Source organism: Haemorhous mexicanus, chromosome 1, assembly GCF_027477595.1.
Source record: "Haemorhous mexicanus isolate bHaeMex1 chromosome 1, bHaeMex1.pri, whole genome shotgun sequence".
NCBI lineage: Eukaryota > Metazoa > Chordata > Aves > Passeriformes > Fringillidae > Haemorhous > Haemorhous mexicanus.
Genome location: NC_082341.1, coordinates 27,531,042 through 27,551,333, shown reverse-complemented (window position 1 = coordinate 27,551,333; position 20,292 = coordinate 27,531,042). Strand labels below are relative to the sequence as shown.

General features: G+C 36.3%; 1 protein-coding gene across 1 annotated transcript in view; it reads left to right on the top strand.

Moving 5' to 3' along the window:
• THSD7A (thrombospondin type 1 domain containing 7A) overlaps window positions 1-20,292 on the top strand; it is a 266,296-nt gene that overhangs the window by 32,523 nt on the left and 213,481 nt on the right. The window contains exon 2 of the mRNA XM_059843888.1: window positions 7,846-7,971. The gene's annotated coding sequence lies outside the window, so the exon portion shown is untranslated. The remainder of the gene's footprint in view (window positions 1-7,845; window positions 7,972-20,292) is intronic.

Here is a 20,292-nt window from a genome sequence, read left to right as displayed (position 1 = left end):
GGTTAATATGAAGACAGGAGTGTTCAGAGAGTGCAGCCTTCACTTGACAGTTTTAAAATTTAGGAGTGCCCATTGCATGAGTGCTTGGTTTAGATTAGGTTCAGCCTTATCCCAGGAAATAGGGAGATATAAAGCCAAGAATACCAAGTACTTTCTAAGATGCTGGAATATAAATGTCCTGATAAGAATGTATGGGTGAGAAAGATTAATGCTGGGGGGTAAATCTTTTCACAGAAGCTTGACATTTAAACCTGATCTGCCAGAGAACCACTCATGGATATAAAATCCAAATGTCACTTTTGTGCTTGTGGGTTTGTTTCTTTGTGTTGTGAATATCCAAAGCTGTAAAATATGTAATCAAATTTACTACAGCAGTAAAGGTGTTTTTTTTTTTTTTTTTTTTTTTTGGTCAAAGTAAGGAAATCATTATAGTGACTACTGAATTGTGACTGTCAAAATCAGGAATCAAATTAATGCAGGTGAAATGCACTTTCTGGAATCAATTCTGGACCTTTTCATTGTTCTTGTTTGAATTTGCAGAATATGTGTCAGTCTACTTGATAAACTTTTACAAAACCTGGGTATCTGCGGCTTTTTTGGATATTTTTCTTTTCTTTTTGATCTCAATGTACCAATATATTCCAATTTTTTCTTTGCTATCAGTGTGATTGTAGAAAGCAGTGAGTACTACTCATTTCTTCTGGGTGATTTACAGTACTTATTTTATCAGGAATGGCATAAATTGAAAACCTTTAGGGAACTCAGTGAGAAATCTAATTCTTTATCTTCCTGCACCCGCAGTACAACTTGCTGGAGTTCAGGATTCTCAGCCACCACTGACACCTAATACAATGCAAAAACCAAAGCTGAGGCCAACAGGTTGACCAAATTATAATGCTACCCACAGTGTCTTGCTTGCTTGCTACTAATTCCCAGACCTGAATATCTATGCATAGTTTGTTTTAGGTAATAAGAATATTAATCTGTAAATGAACTGCTGAGATGCAATTATAATGTGCTGAATAAATATCAATTATTATTCATTAAAATGCAAATGCAGATAGGCACTTTAGAGACAGTTTAGGTTGTCAAAATAAATGAAATAAAAGTCAGGACATTAGTAATTAGATACTTACAAGAGGTGTATAATATTTTACCACAATTGCTGTACCAAGACAATATAAGGCTTCCTTTCCTCCAGCTTTATGTTGCAGCCTCACAACCACTTTTTTCTCCTATGACTCTTTAAAGTATTCAGGTACTGCAGCTCATACTTAAATTTTATTAGATGTATTCTAAAGATAATTCTTTCTGTGGCAGTAAATTTTAGCTGTATTCCTTCCACTCACCTTAATGAATTCTGCAGTTAAATCCCTGTGTGCCGTGTAAAAAATCCTGATCTCAGTTTGCAGAACAGCGTGAATGGCAATATTTATTTTAGCATTTGATGAGCATATGTTTTCTAGGTTTACACAGGTTTTATACTTTCAGTTCAGTACTCAAGTAAACCATTAAGCCATCTACACACAGATGTCAGTCAAGTAAGTTAAGAAAAATGACAATGAAATGTTGTGAAGTTTTCTTCTGAATGATATGAAGGGCTTGTTACAGTAAGCACTTATGAGGGTATTGCTCAATTAAAGAGGATTTGTAGACTCTGTTTTGTGTTTGGAGTGCTATCACAAATTGTGAACAACAAAGTTTGGGACTTTTGTGACGTGGGCCCTACTGTAATAAGTTGTTATTAACTTTTACACACCCTTTGAGGTTATAAATGTGCAGTAATCTACCAATGGCTGCATAATAACAGAGATTGCACTTGGTCTGATAACAGGGCAGTCATGGCTTCATTAGGCCATATGTGAGTGCATGTGTACTCCTGCATCATTAATGCTAAGTATAGTCACATGTCAGCATTTAACCTTTCATTGTCTTGTGAGTTAAATCAAGTAACATGAAAGTAATTGTATGTAATGTTAGTTAGTGATCTGTTGAATCCCTTAAATCTAGATGGGAATAGAATCCAAATATAAATTGGATATTGGTACCCTATCTACTAATAACCATATCCTGAAGCAAATTAATTTAGAAACTATTGAGAACATGACTTTTTATGTTTTAAAATGAATTTATTAATTTTTTAATGTGTTCAAGGCAACTCTTTAACTCTTCTATTGACGAGTTTCTTGTGGTCTTTTCTTTTCGACCAATAGTATTTTTAAATTTGATCAAGTAAGAACCTCTTTTAGGTGTTATGAAATAAGGTCTAGTAAGAATTAATTGCCCTTTAGTAATTTCTGTTTGCACTATGATAGCACCAAAATGGGAGATTATTTTAATGTCATTAGAATTAATTAACATATATTTGGCAAATATAAATTATTATCAAAGTCCTTAGTGAATTCCAAATTACATTCAAGTTGCCCTGCTGTGAGTGTGTTTTTCAGAGGGCAGTATCCAAGATTTTTCTGTTTGTGTCAATCCCTGAAGCATAATGTGAAAGAGCCAGTAGGTAAAATCCCATGGGAATTGTTTTGCTGTTTCCTGAAGCCAGGCATTCAGTGGCATCAAAACCAGATACAAAGTAGATGAGGTAGTGATCTGGAATTGTAATGCTGTGTGGAAATGAAAAGGTACAAGAATTAAGTATTTCATAGCATTATTCTGGTTAAGTATGGGAAAGGAAGAGGAAAAGGAGAGTTGCAATAAAATGCTCTGTGTAAACACTGGAGCAGGAGTTGGATGATTGCCCTCTTCCTTTATGTATGTGGACCCTTAAAGTAACTGGGAAGGTGGTGCTTGTAAATTTTCATACTGATGTGACTCACTGTTTGCATCTCTGCCTGCTATAAATGCCCTGAAGCAGTAAAAAAGATGGCAGATCTCCTTTTCATATGGGGGAATATTTGGCTTGCTTTCCATAAAGGGCACAGTGTGCTGTAAAGGATAGCAATTAAATTCTCTGCATAGTGGTAGGAATGAAATAATACCACTAATGAAGGCTAGAAATAAAAATCCCTGTCCCCTCCTCTTATGAAGAACACAGAACATGGATAAAACTTCATTTCTTCCCTTGAGTTTACTTCCAGTAGTTGCATAAGGACCTAGAAATACTTGTAAAATATCATTGACTTTATATTACCTTTTTGCTCATTCCTCTAACACCTTCTTCCATCTGCCATGCTGTTATCTCTCCCTGTCCAGATGAACTCGTCTCTCTAAAAAATAGAGGATTTTATAATGGATTTTTAAAAATGTGTATTATCTTTCATTTTGGTGTCATCATTTAAAGATGTTTGGGTATGGTAATCAGTAATGTCCCTATTAGGCCTTCTTAGGCCTAAGGAGTCATAGACAGTTTTAATAAATCTAAAGAAAACTTTTCAGTGCCAAAGTGTTTATAGCTGTGGTGGGGATTGTGTGATTTAAATTTATTTATTTAATGTAAGCCTTGCTGTAAAATTGCTGTTTCTGAGCCTATTATTTTTCTGTTCTGGTCTATGTGTGTGTGTTATAATATAAAGTACATTTGCAGGTGGGAATATTGGACACAAATAGTATCTACATATGGTAAATGTCAGAAAAGACACAAAGGAAAAGAGTCAAAGTGAATTTGAACTCCTTACATGTCTGAGACACAATTTCAAGACAGATTAACATGTGCAAAATTGAGATGAAGAGCTGTGTTCATACTTCAGCTTGGGTTTAATTACATAAATTATTCTTCTGGCGAGCTGGTCGGGTGTATAGCTTAGAGAGGAGGTTCCCAAAGGCTTGGAAACTTCTCACAGAGTATTCCCAAGTGTAATGAAAAATTCACCAACTCTGTTACACCCAAAGGAGGAAAAGGAGAAAGAGAGCTGTTGAAAATGCTCTCCCTCTGTGTGTGGGCATGCTCTGGACACATTGTACCTCAGAAAATTAGGATTTCTGTCAAGAGGGCTTAGTTGAAATGAATTGCATGAGCTGTATGTATTCATACAGTTCAACTCTGTGGAAGGGGAAAACACTAGATATTATCTAAGACTATTTAATGGATCTATATAACAGTTACAGAATGCAACAGTGTGCCATTGACATTATTGCTGATATAACAGTTGTTATGGAACAAGGCTCCATATATTTTTGAAAATATATATTTTCAAAACTGCAGTGTACATTGGTGGGAAAAAAACGGTATGGAAAAGAACTACCCAGCATTTATTTTGAAAATCAGCATTAATCAAACAAACATTGAAAGACTATGTTCTGATTGAAAATGAGGTTTATCAAATGATGATTGAAAAAAAGAAAAAACAAAGCACAATGAGTAAAAACAGTGTTGAAATTAGTTTTGCAGTCCATCAGCTGTCAGCAAAATACTGTAAAGTATTACTTTGTAGTTTATAGGTATTTTCATATAAACTGATCACAAAGTTAGCAAGCACAACTAAAACAAAACTGTTTATGAAAAGCTGTACCTTTTGCAAAGGAATGTATCCTCCTGTGAGCAGGAGGTCATCACATCAAGACTACTATAAAAAAGTTTGTGGAAAGTCCCTGTTTCATGAGTTTATATATTTTAGTAATTGCAACTATCACAGTAATCAAAAAATTGTCTATTTTTAAGTCTAAAACATTCATATTAGCTGATAAACTTCAGTGTTAGAATAGTAAACTGGGATATTCTGGCATTCTAGTTTTAATAGTCTTATGTCTGTTTGCAAGTCAACAGGATTCATATGATATTTATAAGTTTTGGATGCTGTATTGGTGTCATGGTGTTTCATTGTGCAATCTGTTGCAGATTCTTATAAATGACAGCAAATGACAGCCTTCCACTGGTTCTGCATTTCTTCTGAATGCTGTTAGTGACACCACTCTTTATTAATGGAAGGCTCAGAACTAGTTTTGTTTTTTTTAAAAAAGTTAAAACTTAATTATGTGGCAGAAGGTGGGAGAAATCTACATCAACTGTTCATTGCATTAAATCAGTGGAGCTGTATTTAAGTCACAAGGGTTGGAACTGAGCCACAGGAACATGTGTCCTTCTGCTTTTGCAAATGATATGTCTCATTTTTAAATACTGTTGTCGTCTAAGATTTAATAGACCTAATTGGCCTTATGGATGAACTCTGAAGAATTTCAACTTTGAACTTAGGAAAGGAAAAGAATCTGAACTTTCTCTTGTTGATAATAATGTCCCATGTATCAAATAGAAAAAAACATAAAGAGTTACAGATTCTGAATGTGAGTTGTATCTTATTTCTCAAAAGTAGATTCATTTATTTTGAAATGTCAAGAATAGAGAAGCCACCCTCTAGCAGAAACTCATTTGTGTGGTATGGGCTTGTCAGCATTTTATTATAATTCTGTTCTTCAGGCTATAAAAATTTGCTTTAAGCCAAAAGCTGGTTGTGAAATATTAACCTTGTGATAAACTTGATTTATCAAATTTGGCTGAATTTGGCTTCATTTTCAAGGAAGGTTCAGAGGTTCAACCAAAAAGGAAATTTGTTTCTTTTGACCATTCTGCTGTGTGCATTGCTCAAATTACTGCTTGTGTGTAACTGGTTTTGTGCTGCTTATGTGAAACTCTTGGAGTGTTTACTTTATATGGCTGCCATTTTTATGGATAAACACTAATACATGGATGAGATATCTCCCAAACTAACTCATCTCAGTTTGGTTTCCTTATTGCTCCAACTGAGCTTGGTCTAAAATTCCCTGAAAGAGAGTAAGTGTTTAAAGCTGGTGGGCTGCTCATTCCTTCTCCAGTGGGATGGGAGAGAGAATCAGAGGGGGAAAAATGAGATAACTCAAGGATTGAAAAAAAATGACAGTTGAATAGGTAAAAGCAAAAGTGTTGTGCAGAAGCAAAACGAAACAAGGAATGCATTCATCCCTTCCCCTGGGCAGGCAGGTGTTCAGCCATGTCCAGGAGAGCCGGGCTCCATCATGTTTAACCTTTCCTTGGGAAGAAAAATGCCATCACTCCAAAAGTCCCTTCCTGCCTTCATCCTTCTTCCTCCAGTTTTATAGATGGCTGAGCATGGTACCACATGGTATGGAATGTCCTTTTGTTCACTTGGGGTCAGCTGTCCCAGCTGTGTCCCCTCCCAATTTCTTGTTCTTCTTCCTGCTGTATGAGCAGGAGAAAAGGCCTTGACTCTGTGTAAGCACTGCTCAGCAATAACTGAACCTGTCATGTATTATCAGCACTGTTTTCAGTAAAAATCCAAACCCCAGTCGCATATGAACTACTGTGAAGAACATTAGCTCTATCCCAGCCCAAACCAGTACATTGTGTTAATTCAAAGAAGACTAAAAGCAAAGTTAGATGAATTTTCACTTTGATTACTGACATAGATTTGCTGCTGAATGAAGGTATCTAACTCATACTGCTACTGATGTAAAATAAACCACAAAGGATATTTAATTCTGTTTTCCAATGGGCTTCTTGCTTCAAGTCCTCTGTATATCAGTATGCCACTAGGAGGTGGCATACTGATGTACAGACCAGCACTGCTTTTGGACACAGCTCCTTATTTTAAAATTTCCTCATGAAGGAAAAGGGAAACAGTTTTTGGAATGTGGGATTTCAATAAAATGTTCTTATTCACAATTATGATGATGCAAAGGATACAATTGTCTCCTTTTGCTGCCATTCTTTTACAGTTATCGATATGCAACCATAAATATTACAGCTTAAATATGAAGAGAAGAATTTTGTACAAAAAAATCTACCTAATGCTAAAACTTCTTTGCCTAAAGTTTTGACTACACATACATTTCCTGAGCCTGATTTATCTTTATTGACTTTTAACAGGACAAGCTTAAAAAGGGTTGGAAGCTCTCAAATGAGATTGGGTATAATCATAGAATTTTCTCAATGTAGGCAAATATGTGCAGCTAGGGGAAAAGTCCTGATTGTGCTCCATCTTCTTATATTTAACTTGTTCTATCTTTCTGTGTCCTTAAGACATCTGATGGGATGTTAGTTGAAAGGCTGAGGATTTCACTGGAGTCCAAAAAAAAAGGAATTGGGACCTAGAGCAAATGGAGCAGAAGTGAATGACTAACCATTGCTAATTTTTTTGGTTTAGCTGGCATATTTCTCATATTTAAGGAAATTTGGAGCTCTGATTGTATAAATGCAGAATCATTCTGCCTGTTGGTGCCAATGTTCTGCACTTAGTTTACTGGATTACATTTGTATTGCTTGGTTGCCAGGCCAATTAATTGTCAGAAGGTTGGACTTTTTTTGATTTTTAGTAAGCCTCTGTAAAAATTTAATCTACATTGTTTGAGGCAGTAAGCCCAGACAGGTAAAGATGGTGTATATTTTTTAGTTTTTAAAAATAATTTCAGACTGAAAATAAAAGTGTTTTTCAATAGACTTGGTTAGGAATGGGCAAGACTAAGCCATGATTCAGAGGAATGTTCTTTTAAATTAGAACTTGGAAATGGATGTAAGTAATGTGCTCAGATAGCATAAATAGGAAAAAAAAATGGCAGTAGAAAGGTCCCAAACAGATGCCTGGCAGCAGTTTTTCACAGAAACAAAAAATGTGTGGAATGTCCTAGACATGATTATACAACTGAGAGGTAAACTTTAGGCTACTTAGGGAAATTCAAAAGTATCTAGGGGCACCTGGGACACAGTAAACTTTGAAATGTTGAGTGCTGTTAAAATATGCTTCAAATATCTTCCAGTGTTCTTGGCTATACAGACATGCTGATGCTGAATTAACTATCACTTTTACATGGTTTAGATCATCACCCCCTCTCCTTTAGTGAATCCTCAGGGGAACTTGTGTAGGTAATTTGTTCAACCTTTGCCTTCTTTTGTCTGCTTATTTATAGGTTGCTTCTGAATCACTGCATGGACGTTTCCCATCCTTGTGGCATTGATTTGACATGCTCTGGAATCATGATGGTTGTGAAGTCCCTGGCTGGCAGTGGAGAATTAATGTTTGGTGTGGCTGAAAGGTGCGTTTAATTTGTGCTACTCACTACTTTCCATGTGCAGCTTGTTTCTTTCCTAAAACCGCTTTGATTCTTCTTACAGAAAATTTGAAATATCTTGAATCAATAGCAATTATCTTTGCCTAAGATGTAATTTATAGACAGAGCTGCAATCTGCATGAAGCAGTTCCACAAGTAGACTGCTAAAATGGACATGATTCTTATGTAGATATCAGAGAGCTGCAGTTTATCTAAATGAAATATAGAGAGTTTAAGGTTTATATTTTTGTTCAAGTTACAAATATGAGTAAAGAAAGTCTGAGTAAAGAAAGCTAGGAATATCTTTAGGAAATAACAGCTAACTTGCTATTGTGCACTTAGGTTATCTCACAAGTCAAAAATTGATAGTGATATTGAACAATTCATCATAACTGAACCTATCTGTGGGTAACATATCTTTGACTTAAAATGTAATTGTAGGTAACAAAGTAATATTGTTCTTTTCATCTGCAACTTATTTGTCTGTATAGTTTGACCATAAATCCTACAATGATCAAAGTTGCAAAGATTAGTTCCTGAACAGGATAGGAAAGAATCTTTCCTCTGAAATAGCCTGATTTTTAGTCAATTCATGACCTTTAGAAACAAAGCCAGGAGTTTTTTGTGGAGTCACTATTTTAGCATTCAATAGGCTGACTAGTATAACAATTTTGTGCTAATTGTATTTCAGTCTGTCCAAACCTATTTAAGTCACTTTTACATAGTGGCTTCTAATTTATTTGTTTTTCCGCCGTGACAGATCTGACCTCACAGTAAAGTGTACACTTTACTTTCATAATCTGCAAGCCACTGTGTTTTTTCCAAATGATTTTATTTTGTTCAACAGATTTTGGACAAATTTCTATGAAACATGGGGAAATTTTGGGGCAAAAATCCGATGGTAGGGAGATATGGCTGGATTGTCTAAAAGTACTAAAAAATCTAAAATCCTCTCAAAAATCATCAACAATCTTTTTATATTAACTACATAAAATATGCAGAGCGTATGGTGTGGCTGATGCATTACTGACAGTTAGTTGTCCTAACAGACAGATGTGCTGTCATTCAAAATTTATGCCAGTAAAACCACTAAAATAGTGCAAGCATTAAAATATGTGTTTATTATCCTCCATAAATCATACATCTAACATGCTGTTATGAATATTCTAAAACTTCACTGATTGGTTTTGTTTTGGGCTTTTTTTCTTGTTAGAAATAGGAAATAAAAGCTAAAAAGAATGTTAGTGATTGAGTGGTAGAAATTTAAGATGAAGTAGAGCCAGAATGTTCAGATATTATCATGAGAAAGGGAGGGAGTACTAGTCTTTTGGATTTCTATATGCAACATAGAAATAATATAGAAAATATTTGGCACATTATCATAATTACGTTCATGTTCATGATATCAAGGTCAAACAAAATAATATTTTTAGAAGGATGTCATTTTACTGATTCTGACAGATATTAATTGAGGTTACAATAATTTGGTGGTGCTGAAAAGAGACAGGTGAATATCAAACCCAGAGGACTTCCACTGTATTGCATATTCTTTACCATCTGTTTTGGGAATTCCATATTCAGCCATGGACTGGGAAGGGATGAAAAGTTATATCTCCTTGTTTTCCATTTCACTTCTTTAAAAATGCTGCTTTCAAGTAATTATTATGATGGTATGTGTATATTTTTAATTTTAACTTTAAAGTTTGGATTTTTATAACAGAAAAACATGTTTTCTAATAAGTGTTTATATTTTGAAGCACTGCACTCTTCATTATTTATTCTGGTTCAAATACTATTTCTTTGGTCATTAATGAAAATCATTAATAGTTTCAGCAAAGAGTGTTCTCTCTCCTATCTCTGAAATCTGTTGTAATAAGAGGAGCCATTTACTTTGCCCTTTTAGTGGTAAAAAAAAAGAAGTCGTTTAAAAGATTTATGCCAGTAGAACATGGAGAGTATTAAATGAGCTTCACATTGGTTCTAAACCCAATAGATATTTAACTGAACAGTATTAATGGATGTTCAAAGGCATTTTGATTAGTTCCTGCAACCAGCTCAACTTCCTAATAGAGGAGGCATGGTGATAAATGTGTTAAAAGAACTATGTTGATTAAGCAGTGTTGCTCTTTTATGCAGTCCCTGGCAATGTAACAACATAGGAAGTATAAAGTCAAAACTTTACCAGCTGAATCAACACAAGAACATTTTGTTTGGGTTTTATGTAAAACTGTTGTTGTGATAGTTAAAAAATACTGCTTCCTAAGTTCTCCAATATCTCATTTTGCTTTAATTAAATTTTCTACATGTTAAATAAATATTGGATGTAAGTTTGAATTGACAGTAAAGTTAGAAAATCAAACAGCGTGTGTGTCTTAAATTAAAAAAAGAAATGATTATTTTCTGAGTCCAACTGGCTGATCTGATTTAGCTAAAGCTTTGCAAAAATGTCATCTTGATGGACATATGGAGCTGGAAAACATCATCTGATAATTTGTCAAATGCACATATGTGTTTAAGAAGATCTCAGAATGGAAACAGTTTTTGCTTAATGAGAGAAACTTCAGGTTGATTCCTTGACACATCTGACCTCAGCTGATCTCTCACAACAAAGGGAGCACCACAAGAGAGGTCCAGGGGCCACCCAGCTGCCCTGGATGTCCCACACAGCCCCCAGCAGCCGTGTAGGGGTGGGCACTGGGCATTTTGGGCTGCTGGAACTAAGGCCACAACAATGTGACTAAACACTCTAGTCTTAGCCCTTAAAAGATGAAGCAGTGTTTGCTGAAGGTGACCTTCTGTCTGAAAATGAATTGCATGTGTTACAGTGATAGTGGAACAATGGTTTTCCTATGCTATGGAAGTTTTCAATTTTTTTATTTGTGCTACAGAGCACAATGTCTTCAACAGAGTGTGATCAGTGGCAGATTTATGAAACTGTTTGAATATGGCCGTGCTAAATATTTGGTCTTTGATATTGAGAGGTTTTTTTCATTTGTTTTAATCTTGTGGGTGGTGTGTAAATGCAAGGAAAATAAATGTTTTTTCAGATTACCCAAGAAAAGTGGGTAAATGCTTAAATAGCTGCATATTCCTGTTAAAATGTGTCAGTGCTTGGCTAAAATTGTGGCACTTATACAGATTTACATTTTGAACCACGAAAAAGAAAGCATTTGGATTCCAGCTGGTAATTAACCCCTACCACTTTTTCCCTGGCCTCAGCTCCTCTGGCAGGGTATGTATTCTGGAGGGAGGACCTAATCTGTCTTTTATCCTCTCTAATTGCTCCTGTAATTGGGTGTGTATGTCTGTACCCAGTGCAGTGGTTGTGACCCCATCTTCCATCTCAGGAAGATGGCATTACTGAATCTCATCTGCCACACCTGGCACAAGGATCTCAAGTTTACAGTGAAAGTGGAATTTTCCTTAAATTTAGTAGCATGTATGGAAAAGGAGAAGAAAGGACATCTAGGGCTTTTGTTGTTCTGTTGATTTATTTTGGTTTTGCCTTTTTTGTTTTGTTTTTTCTTTATTTTTGTATTTTTCCCGGTTTCTCTTATTTATTCTCTGGGAGCCCGTGGCAGTTGGTGTTGCATTTGCACAGATCTGAGTGACATGACTTTTGGCCATGGGCTGCATCGAGTCTCACTGCAAATATCTGATTACCTCCTGACCAGCAGCTAGCCCTGCTCTCCAGCTGCTCAGTGAAGAAGGATATCTCCTCTCCAGCCATTAATCAGTGTAATCTGTTACTGGCCTTCTCACATCAGCCCTGTGCCTTCACCACATTCTCCCTGCTTTTATTCCTGTTTTCCCCCTGCCTGTCAGGTACTCTGAGAGCTGGGAGTCCTCCCAGCTTCCTATTACATTACTTTTCAGTGGCTGGCAGGAAGAATTATATAGTTATCCATGGACATTGCTACAAGATGCATTTAATGAATGGCCAGGCTGTCAAATGTTTGAAATTGATGTAGGAGGAATGTTTCTTGCCAGTTTGAATAAGTATCTGAAATCTGGGATTTGCAGTAAGTGTACAGGTTCTCAGCTTGTCTGGGCAGCAGCTGCCTGCCTGCAAGAGCTCTGGAAAGAGAAATTAAGCTGTGGAATGGCTGTGCTTGTAAAAAATGTCAATATTTGCCTGCTGTGTTGCTGACAATTTTTAGTTCTTCTTGTTAAATGTTCCCTAATTAACCACTAGCATGAGATGCTTCATGGGAATTAGATGTCAGATTTTTCAGAAAGAAAGGAAGAAATATTTCTCATCCAACTGGGAGGAATTGGCAGCTGTGCCCAAAGTCTTGATATTGCTAAGTCAGTTCTTTAACTGAAATGGAGAGTCAGAATAAGGCTTCTGAAAGTTGCATGATAATTTAGTTTCTTTCTTATTGGTGTGACATGTCTGATACGCAGCTCCTCTGATTCTTTTTTCTGTACTTTTATGTGGGTTTGCATAAATATGCTGCTTAAGCTGAATCACATTTCCTTTGCCCTTACAATTCTCCATGAGCAATGCAATTAAACAGCTCATGAAAAATGGTATGCTAGTAGGATTTGGTTTAGGCCAGTGTTTATAGCACTTAAACCAGTATGTCTTAGCCCTATCCTGTGTTGACATAAAAAGCTCACAGAGAAAACTACGTTATTGAAGGTATAGAGCTGCTGTAATGTGCATAATCATGTGGTTCCCTTACAGCCCTTAAGAACTTTTTCCCTATATAGACATCTGCTTTGTGCAAGAGGGAAACTTCTAGGATATTAAGCATGGTCACATTGGGTTAATATTTGAATTTTGGCACCAGAACTGGTATTGGCAGTTAGTCCATGCTGTAACATGCTTCTCATGTTTCTTAAATAGTGTTTTTTCTGCTTGTTAATAATAGGTACTTTAGTGTCGCTCTAAAATGTAAAATAGAGATGGTTGAAAATTATCTGAGGTGGAGTAATTTTCAGTAAGAGGAAAGTCTGGGGACAGCAGAAAGCCTGATATAGGGTTATTCCTGCCAGATACAAGAAAGTATTCTAGTGAGATCCTCATGGATAATACTTTTATAGAAGTAGGATATTTTGTAGCAGATACAAATTAGGACTTCAAAAATGAAGGACACGGGCAAAATTAAAACTGCTGCTTTGCTTCCTTCATCTGCATACACAGGTTGTCAGTATTCTAATGCATGGTAGAAGCATGATTCCCTATTTTCTGGGGAAAAGGGCTTCCATGTGCCTGGAAGTAGTAAAGTAGCAACCAGCTCTCTGGAATTGGCTTTTCAGGATCAATGGCTCTTAATGAATAAATTGATCCTTCTCGTTGCTCTTTTTCTTAATGTTTATTATGTGCATAATGTTTAGAGAATATGTGGATGTAGTAAGTAAAATAATTATGAATAGTTATATATTGATTATTGCAACATTATGTAATAATTACTATTGCGATATTTAATAAATGTGCTGTAAACTACATAGGCTGGCTGAAAAATAAATGGTCTTGAAACTTGGAAGCTGTTTTTAAGAATGTGTGATGACTTGCAGATTTTTTAATTAATTAATTGAAACCTTCATCTTCGTTTACTCAGAAATGTGTCCAGATTAGTAAAGATGTGCAACACATTAAAATAAATTTCTAAGTTATTTTCCATGTAAAAGATTTAGAGCAAGAAAGATTTCTCTTGCATTGCATTTGCACCACTTTTTATGTTTTGAATAACAATTTCAGATACAAAGTGACTCCTCAGAAATACCATAAAATGAGAAAAGCTTAAGGGCAATTGTGCTGTTAGTGAGTGATGATACTTCTATCTGGCAGTTCAGTTGGCTTGAATAATACAAGGTTTATGTGATTTATTATCTTACAGTGCTGAAGTAGTCTACTAATACAAATGTTTCCATTTAAAAAGAAAGTGAGCTTGCTAAATGGAAAAGATAATGTTTTATTAATTTTTTGTCTTGGTTTTATATTCTTGTGCCCTGCAGCTCTAGTGCAGCTGCTGTAAGTGCAAATGCAAATACCAACTTGCTTAATGGGGTAATTAAAGGCAGTGGAGGAAAGTTATGTAATGGATACTCACTAAGTGTAAAATGTATTCAAGCCATACCATATGATATTTTAAACAGTGGAATTGTCTCCCGAGGTTGGAAAGGCATTGTATATAGCTTGTGGAATAGTTCTTTTTTTCTGAAATTGGATGTAAAAAAAAAAAAATAAAAAGCTCTTCCTAATTCAACAGAATCTAGATTTTTTTTGTTCTTTTTACTTGAGTAGGGTAATTTGACATTTTTCCCCATTATTAACCCACCTTCCCAGTATAGTTAAAAAACAGTGTATTGAAATCCTGGCTAGCAGCTGCATTATTAGAGAGACCATTATGGAAAACCAGTTTTCAGGAAAAATGCTTTGTCTTCAGATTATGTCCATCATTGCTCTGCACATCTTTGTGTAACTGAATGTGTCTGAGGACAGACTACAAGGACACAGAGCGTTGTGTAGTTCAGCAGGGGAAATAAAAGCTGTTTAACATGTTCAGAAATCTATGATTAGGTAATTGAAGGCTTTTGTTTTCAAAACTGCCAGGTTTTGAGACTGGACTTTGTCTTTTTAAAACAACTGTGCTATATTTTGAGACAGCTTACAGTATGCTGGACTTCACAAATCTTTTCAAAGACAGTATTTGGCTTACTCACTGGAATTATTTCCTTTTGTAGAAAAGCCTAAAAATCAAGTGTAATTCACAGTGTAACCACAGTGATGAAGTTATAAATATATAGAATTCAGTGCACATTTGAAAGGAGATTTTCTACATTTTAGAGAACAAAGCATAAAATGGCTCTGCTATTAATGTGAATGTATATGAAACTACAACATATTTCAGATGAATTGAATAAAAGTTTGGGCAAATATGTAGTATGGCCTCAAACTGAACCAAGGGAAGTTTAGATTGGATATTAGGAAAAATGTTTTTCATGGAAAGGGTTGTCAAGCATTGGAACAACCAATGGAACAGGCTGACCAGGGAAGTGGATGAGTTGCCATCCCTGAAGGTGTTCAAGAGATGTGCTGTTGTGGCATTTAGGGACATGGCTTAGTGGTGGAGTTGGTAGTGCCGTGTTAACAGTTGGACTCCATCCTCATAAGGATTTCTGCAGCCTAAATAATTCCCTGATTCTCTTATGAAATATTAGATTATAGTACTGGAATCCTTGGAATGGGTGCTCCCATGGCATATGAAACTTGGTCTTTTTGCTTTAGGTGGGATCCAGTTTGAAATGTTTCAATCCTGAGCTAAACAATATCAGTATCACCCACAGTTTTTCCTCTCTTTCCTGTTCTCAATCCACTCTCCTATCCAAGTTCATACTTTTAATTACTTACCTAAAATTCTAGTCTGCAAATTTATTTCTACTACCTACCATCAGGTGTCGTTATGGAGACAGTGTGGGAACAAAGGGAATCTGCCCCAGATCTGCCTTGCAGTGACAAAATCAAGTGCCAGGAAGGTCCAGGCTTGGCTGCTGCAGCAATTCTTCTCATGCTGGCAGGATTGCACCTGTGTGATGAGTCTCATACAGAATGTGGAGTGCAGTTAGTGTAATGAAACCTTTGACTGATGTTCTGTGATTACTGCCTCTGCTAGGAATCCCATGATTTGTGATTTTTAAACTTTTATTAGAATTCTAAGAGTTCTTTTCTTGTTTTGAGTATATCAAAAGGTGCCATTCTTTGCTTGCCAAACTTCCAACTCTTCTGTCTTGAAAAAGTATTACTATAGTAATTTTTAGGGAATTAATTGGCAGATATTTAATTGTTAAATTGTGGGTCTTCTGGTTTTTTGTTTGTTTGTTTGAACTAACTTTTTATTCCCCACTCCATAAAGAGAACCCAGGGAAAACAAACCCAAAATCATGACCACAAGAATCACCCTAAGGAATATGTTTGGTTGCAGAACAGCTAGATTAAATTAGTAAAAATCAACTAAAATATACTTTTTCAATGGAGATTGTTAATATCAAGCACAGGCATTATTCTTATTAGCTAAATATTTAAGACTAGCATTTTAACTGCAAAGCTTTTTATATACATTACAGAAACATTCCAAAGGACTTAATTTTATTTTTATGGGGTCTCTAATAAGTTTATTTTGTTACTGTAGGAAAAATAGGATTATGGTTTTCTCTTTCTCTTGGAGAATGTGGGGGTGGGAGGATGCAATCAGCTGGTGGATTTTAGTGTTGATGCATTTCTTACTCTTTTTCATGGGCTTTTCTTACCTATCATGGGAAATTTAACATTGCTTTTCTCTGTTCTCCTTCATGAATGCAGAAGGTAAATTCTTCATTTCATTAAAAAAAAATGTCTTCCTGCAGATTTTTTCATTTTGGAAATATTTCCTGCTTACCTAAGCTTATTTATTGATCTTATTCCTCCATTCCAATGGAACTACTAGTTGAGGTGCTACATTGATATTAAAACCCATGGTTCACTCTTTCCACTTAATAATTTTGCTAGATTTTCTTGTTTACTTATTTTTTTCAGCATTTCTCTCCTGGAGTTTGGCTGAGGGCTTCTGCTAGAGTTGAAATAAAACTGTTTTGAAAATCTGTTTAAAAAATATTATTTCTGAAGTCTAAAATCTCATCTCCTATACGACTGCAAGATAAGAGTCTTTTAGAGTCTGTAAGATAAGAGTCTAACAGTAGGGACTCACAAAGACACGTGCTGTCATTAATCCACAGTGATGGACTGCATATACCCCTTTTCTGGTATTACTTCAGCTGGACACTCTCAAAATTATGTCACACTGTGATAATATTAAAGTTATCTGATATTGCATGAATGTAAAAAATCTGGTATAGATACTTTTGTTTAATGTATAGATATTTAATGTGTATTTAATTGTGACCATTTTTTGTCATGCATAGTGTTGGATATTGCAGTTGAAATGTTCCACCAGTGGATTTTTTTTTCTTGTCTTTTTTTATTTTTAATTTTTTTACCTTTAGGCCTTAACCTTAAGCTGAGCTCCCCTTTGACAGTGTGGAGGTGGGGTTACTGTGTACCTGGAGTTGTCCCTGCCTGCAGCCAGGGACAGGGTTCCCCTGTGGTCTGTGGGTGCTGTTGTTGCCACCAGTGTGTATTGAGCACTGGAGGCTCTTAGCAGCACCTACTTCTGTGCTGGCTGGCTCTTTTTAGCACTTTTCCTAAGACCCTTGTGAATCCTACGGGGCAAAAAATTACATAAGATTATTGTCAGTTTGAGTTTACCATATTGGGGGTTTAAGGTTTTTAAATTCTTTTTGTGTTTGTACTTCATCTCTGAAATCTGCACACTTCTCCACAGGATTGGCTGCTCACAATTTCAGCTCTATCACAGTTCTATCAGCCTTCAAATAAACTCAGAATATGGTGCCTTTCCCCACCCTCCCTTCCCAGAGCTGAAATATCTCCAAAGTTTTTAATGTGTTTCCTCACCATCACAGCTGAAAACATGAGCCAAGAGTTGTGTAGAAGGAGTTGAATGCTTGTAATAAGAATAATGATTTTTAAAAACTTCTTGATGGGACATATTTTCCCTTGAAATATATTGACTGACACTTCATTATACCTTGTCTTTAATTCTGTATTTTCATAGAATCATAGAATGGTTTGGGTTGGAAGGGACCTGTCCTAGAGTATCCCAAACCAGGACAGGACCTTGAAGATCATCTAGTTCCAGCCCCTTGCCTTGGGCAGCGACACCTTCCACTAGACCAAGTTGCTCAGAGCCCCATCCAACCTGGGCTGAAACAGTCTCAGGGGTGGGTGTCCACAACTTCTCTGGGCAATCTGTTTCAGTGTCTTACCACTCTCAAAGATTTTTTTTTCCCCTAATATCTAATCTACACCTACTCTGTTTGAAACAATTCCCCTTGTCCTGTCACATTTTACTCATGTAAATAGCCTCTCTCCAACTTCACTGTGGGCTCTCTTCAGGTGCTGGAAGTCTGTGATTAGATCACCCCAAAAGTGTGTCTTTTCCAGGCTCAACAATCCCAAATCTCTCAGTCTTTCCTCATAGCAGAGGTTCTCCATCCCTTTAATCATCTCGGTGGCCTCCTCTGGACTCCCTCCAGCAGGTCCCTGCCTTTCCTGTGCTGGCACCCCAGAGCTGATGCAGCACTGTGGGTGGGGTCTCAGCAGAGCAGAGCAGAGGGGCAGAATCCCCTCCCCTGCCCTGCTGCCCATGGTGCTCTGGATGCAGCCCAGGACACGTTTGGCTTTCTGGGCTGTGAGTGCAAATAATTGGGTCAAGCCCAGCCTCTCATCCAGCAGCACCCCCAATTCTCTCTCAGCAGGGCTGCTCTCAACCTGCTCATCTCCCAGCCTGTGTTGATGCTGGGGGTTGCCCCCAGCCAGATGCTGAACCTTCCATTTGGTCTAGTTGAACTTCAATTTGATGTATTTTATAGCCTATTTTATAATCTATTTTATATGTGTTGTATATACCCTCTAAGGTATTCTAATGTTATCTGATGAAGATGAGTAGCCAGGCTTTGATTAAGGCATGGGAAGTGACTAGTGGAATTCTAAATAGAAATTTACTATCTGTCTAGAAGTGAGAAATAAAATAAAAAACTGTGAGGGAATATGCATCAGCTGGATTGAAAAATCTGTTATTGGTCACACTGCAAAAAACTCCAAACCTGGGATCATTGCTGAATTATGTTGTTTATGTTGTACAGACTTGTTTTAGGAAACAGTGATATTTTATATTTTACATAATAGACTGACTTTAATTTTCAAAATCAGTGCCCATGAAATTTGCAGTTGATAGCTTGTTTTTTAGAGTTGCAGAATAATCTGGACTGGCTGGTAGTATGGATTTATGCAGGTAAAATATGATTGGGTATAATAAAGTCAAATTGATGCCTCTAGAAACAAGAAGTGCAGGCTTTATTTTCAGAGAGCTCCTGAATTCTTGACTGAGGAAAACAGTGACTCTAGAGAAGGCCTAGGGAGTCAGAGAAGAAAAAGTAACTCCTCAAGAGCAACCAGTTTGACAAATATTAGTTCAGTCTCTGGCTGTGAAATAGTGCAGGAAAGACTAAAATTCAGCATTTAGTAGAAAGACTAAAAGACATGTTTTCATCTGTGAAATCAATACTGGAAGTATTCTCAGTGATTGATGTTGATAGTTTAAAAGCTTGCAGAAGAGTAGGAGAAGATTTAGAAAAATATCACATAAATGTAGCTTGAGGAAACTGCAAGACCCCCTGTTTATTTCATTGATAGCAGTCTTTAGTATTGCTTGGTATAAGAGGCATAAATCCTTCAGAAGGGGAATAAATATTGGAGGCTAAAAATATTCTGTTAAAATAAATTTGGTTTTGAAAACTGGAATGGATCACATGTAGTGATATGGAAATACCTGGAGGAGCTTTAAATGTGGTAATAACCAAGCAAAATCTGGTCCAGTAAATTCTAGGAACATGTGAAACTCTGAGGCAGCATATTTTGCAGGTAGTCAGACATGTGTGGTGTGAGGAGTACAAGTCCCTCTGTGTAATAGTGGACACAGATAAGATAGGTTAGGATTTGATAATTCTAAGGCTGAGCTGAGATTCTGTAGCTCCATAATTTTAATTTCATAAATTTCTTCTTTTGGTGAAGAGTTTGATTTTTTAATTATTTAAATAATAATGATTTCAGTTTGTATCCTTTTAAAATAGTTGATGGAGTTTATTTTGGGAGGGTAGTGTTGTGTAAAAGTTGTAGGCCGGCTTTTGGTGGTAAGGAAAGTTCCATCCCTGGCAAATATCTTGTGTTATGCACTTTGGTTATGATCAAATCAGGGAACTTTAGGTATGATGATAGTAACTTCAATAAATATAATAAAAATCATTGCCTTGCTGGGTGATCATATACACATATTATCCCATAGAGCCCAACCCTAAGCTCTCAAACCTACATTCCAGCCTGGCTTCAGAGCATTTTGCTTGGCAGTGGCAGCTGTGTTTTTCTCCATTTGATTATTGTTGGCAGGTTGCAGAGGCTGTTGTCTTCTCTGCCTAGCCAGATCTCTACAGCTGTCTCTCATACTGGAAGTGTAAGAAAACTTCAAGATGACTTGGAAACTATTACATGTTTATGGTCCAAATTTTGTAAATGTTTCTCAGTCCAAAGCAGTGATTGGCTGGAAGGGGAGCTTATGAAAAGTATGAAAACAGAAAATAGAGTGCTTTATGAATGGAGGTGCTGAAGAATTGTAATTACCATATAAATAGGATTTTTTTTTATTGTTACTGAAGGAAGGAACATACTCCAAATCTGAAAGCCAGATA